The sequence below is a fragment of the Notothenia coriiceps genome, unplaced genomic scaffold (genome assembly GCF_000735185.1).
Source record: "Notothenia coriiceps isolate Sejong01 unplaced genomic scaffold, NC01 NC01_scaffold00037250, whole genome shotgun sequence".
In the NCBI taxonomy this organism is placed as follows: Eukaryota; Metazoa; Chordata; class Actinopteri; order Perciformes; family Nototheniidae; genus Notothenia; species Notothenia coriiceps.
The window spans coordinates 8,072,079-8,076,530 of NW_011369951.1; positions in this window are offsets into that span (position 1 = coordinate 8,072,079).

A 4,452-nucleotide genomic window follows, 5' to 3' on the forward strand; every position below is an offset into this window, starting at 1 on the left:
CGTCCGTCTACTGCGACCTCTAACTCGGCCCTGGGTCCTCACTGTCGGTGGTTGCGTGTGTGTTTGTCTGTGTCTGTCACCCTTTGTTTGTTTGTGTTTCCTCTGCCGGACCTCTCATGTCGGTCGGTGTGGGCGCTCGTGTGGTGTGGTGTTGTGTGTGTGTGGAGGTGTGATGCAGAAATGCCACGGCACGATGGGCCTCCACTCTCTCTCTCTCGGTCGCTTCCCGCCCCCGCTCTCTCTTCATTATGCCAAAGACTATTTCGACACCTCTTATACACGCACGTCCCTCCTACCGTTCGTTGGCGGGCGCGGGGCGGCTTGCTGTTGCCGACTGGCGCCCCAGGAAAAAATGACACCTTCGGACGCGTGCGAGGGACTGTCCGACCATACGGGCGAACACGTTGGACCGTGTTTCGTGTTATGACCGTGGGGTAGCTACAGTGTGTTACCACTTTATGTTACATTGGCGTCTCTGTGGATGGCTATTTCTGTATTGTCGGAGCGTGATTTTGGGGTGGCGGGCCGCAGTTGGAGTTGCGCGTGATGAAGTCTCGCTCATGGGGCCGCAAGTCTTCTCGCCGTCTACAAACTGGCGAAACACACATTATACTGCGGGCAAACTGCTACTGGAATTTTTTTTCGGCAAAAATTCTCGTCTCGCCGAGTTTTAACGAGAAAGGGAGACTAAGGACCGGGAAAAATTTACAGAGCATTTTGTATAGGTTTAGGATGATGAGTGAAACCAAATTAACATTAAAAGGTTCGTTCAAATTCGTATTTACACCTTTTTTTTTTTTGGACCGTTTTTCTACGAGAAATTCAACGATACGAACTTACTTATTCCACCGGCAGTTCGTCTCAACTCTTCTCCCGGGACACCGGGGGGTAAATAAATTAATGAGGTCAAAAAAGGACTCCGATAGAACGCTCTGTACACCTCCTTAAATTGGGGATACTGTTCGACACCCTCCCCGACTACACACCTGCTTTCCATCAAGCCATTTACAACGGCATATCAACGGAGGCTCCACAACCTTTCTCCGCCAGATCGTCAAGTATCAGCCGTATCTCGCGTCTCTCCTCCGGTACACAGCACCGTAGTGTGGAGTTGCATTAGGTAACGCGAGATACGGCTGATACTTGCGCATTAGTTTCTGTTATGGATCAGTATCAACAGTCCTGCCAGTAACGTTACTATATTATCAATGCTACTTTAGTTATAGCCTGATATATGATAGCTAACTTCACAATGTTGTGATGTGACGTTAGCTAACATTCTGTAGCTAACGCCGGTCACTCACCAAGATAGCTGCCCAGTTCTCCACTGGTTCTCCTCACACCACAGCTCAATTTCTCTCCGATGGCCGTTATTTCTTCTAATCCTTGGCTGCTCCTGGTCTCTTGGACGCCTAGCAGGCTCATAATTATAAGGTTGTGGTCCGTCATATGCATTCGAATATTCATGTTCAACTTCTTCTGTGTCGAAACTAGCATTGGGATCCATGTTAATTAATACGTTACACCGGCCGCTCTCCCCCTTGTGTCCCCCGTGTTACGTCACACGCGGGAGGTCACGTGCCGAGGCTTTTTTATGCGGAAGTGAACATTTCTTACAAAAACGACGCCAGATGTCACTGTAGTGTATATTTCTGTATATTTTTTGGAAAATCTAGTGTATTCATCATTTTCCTACACATTTATTCACAGGTGTCTTTAACCTGGAAGTTGCTCTTTAAATCCTACCAAACTGTCTGCGGGCAAGTTGCATTGTTGGTAATGTTGGTGCCAGGTTCTGCCACTTGACATTAGTTTGCACTGTTAAGTAGACTTATAACTCAAGTTCTTTATTTATTATTTTAGTTTGATTCTGACCCAGTTAAAGAGTGAGATGTGAATTAGTGCGCTACTCCTTTAAGGGCGCTCTGATGGATTGATACCAAGAAAATGTTCAGGACATCTGATCAAGTTGAAATCTGTCCCAATCTTGAAATGATTAGTACGTTATGACTTGAAACATTGACCTGCTGAAAGAAAGCAGAGCTTGTGGCCATTAGAGGTTGATGATCAACAACAGTGCTTATAAATGTTGTGTAATATAAATGAGGCTCAGTTAGGTTTGTAAAACCCGAGTGCTCCATTACGGATGGGCACCCTTAGTATGCAGCTAAAAGCAACAATATGAGGCCTTGTTCAGGTTTGGTACCCTTAATCTTTTTTTAGTTGGTACCTGACATGGTCTTCTGCTGCTGTACATGCAGATGTAGAACACTGCTTAAAGCAATCTGTCCTATTTCCAGTAAACGAGTCATTTTTTGGCGTAATAAAGCAGGATGGAGCATCTTTAAAAATGCTCTCGACATGAGTTGGATTATTTTGACAGTTGAACCTTCCTGTCTTCCTCAGTGTTGCCAGTAGTGTGAAACATGCCCTGTCGGTGTGGCTGAGCATCATCGTGTTCAGCAACCACATCACCATCCTCAGCGCCGCCGGCACCGGCCTGGTGTTCCTGGGGGTCTTCTTGTACAACAAGGCCAGGCAGATCCAGAGGATCACCTTACGGGCCCTGGCTGCCGAGCAGAACCAAAGAACTCTTCTGCAGGAACAGATCTCCCCCTCCCCTCAGTCACACTGACGACTCAGCACTAAAGACTGAACATGCTGCCTGAACATTGGATCAAGGTATTTAAACAAAGATTCTGTTTGTGGCTGACCAGACGGGCGTACGAGATATTTCTTCATTGTGCTCAAAATCTCAATTTGTATATGAATGACTCTTCCCGTTTTAACTTGAATTCTTGAAGGAAACTAATGTATTCTTGCATGCGTCCACGGTGAACCAAGAATGAAAAAACAGGCAACATCTGGGATGAATTGAATTAAATGGCGGCCGCGTTTAACGACAGCAACATGATATCACATTTGTTTACAAACTTCCAACCATCTCGTGCAGGATAATATAGTTTTTGTTTATCTGATCAAATGCTCAGTTCTTTACAAGAACATGCATTTAAGCTAAAATCTTACTTTTAAAACACTTGCCTATAAACATCACACTTTCACAGGCCAAAGTGTTTACATAGTAACGTTTTATGAAAAATGTGAGTGTTCAGAAAAATGTTGGCATACGACTGGAGAAATGAAACTCAAATTCTTGCAAATGCTGTTTTAAATGTCATGAAAAGTTGTTTGGATATAGTTTTGCCTTAACGCGGCCCTCCTCTCCTTCCATTCATCAAGAACCAGTTTTTTTGTTTTTTCCGTTCACCATGGAGGCATACGAGAAAAACAGGTCGGTGTTTGTTTGACAAATCCTTCCCTTGTCCTGTGCAACCGTATAGACAGTATTTCCTTATCCCTAGCTAGATGATGTGCTTACACTTACACATCCTTGGCTTTGTCTTATATGGAACAGTTAAAGGGGAAGCTCAGGGTGTCCTTCAGCTGAATGAAGGAAGTGACTTCTATAACATCTCTGTCTTACATCTGCATTCCTGAGTATTTCTCTCTATCTGTGGTACAGCAGCTGCTGCTGAATGTATGCTGTTGTGAATATCTGTAAAGCATTGAAGCTGTAAGAATACAATTCTGTGGGGGTGTAAGCGACACTGTATCATACCTGTGTGAACAATCTGAATATGAGATCATAAGGTTGCCTGATACGAGGCCAGTCTTGTTTTATGACACACTTTTTATTTAACAATGTGTGAAATATTTTAAAGCCACATACTGCATTCTACGAATGCTCATCCTGCATCATGTACGTTGATGGTGTATGTAGAAGTTTGTGTACTTTTTCTTTTTCTTTGTAAACTGACTTTCCCCCAATGTAATCTGGGATAGCAACCTTGACAACCTTAGGGGGAAAAAAGAGCCTTTGACATAATGGATTGATGAGCTGTTGTAAATTTCGCATTCATAATCTCCATGAAACAACTTGGGTTTTATTTTTGTTGTCCTGCCTATCAGATAATCTCTAGAATTGTTGGGATTAGAAGGGACACTGTAAAGATATTACGCAATCCGTCTGTTAATTATCCATCGAAGTTAACAGACCAACTCCCTGATTCAACCATGACCCACTGTAGTTGTTTGCCCTGTTGTGCAATGAAGGATTATTATTAGCGATAACACAGTCACAGTTTGCTCTTCTGTCCTCATTGGATCTATTAAAAGCCATATCACTGTGTTCCCGGATGTCAGTTAACTATGTCGTTATTACAAATAGCACAAGATATCGCCTGAACAAAAATAAAACCCAACTTTTTGTCCCCTACACAAGTGGTGTTGGGTTCAGGCTTCTCGTTGGGTTCAGGGTTCTCGTCTGTGTTTTGGTGTGTTTTGTGTTTTGGTAGGACAAATAAGGTAGCCTGATACGACTTTGTCAGTCTGGCAGTTACACGGTTTGAGCATTTTCATTATGCTCTACTTTTGTGCCTCAAGAAACTGTCT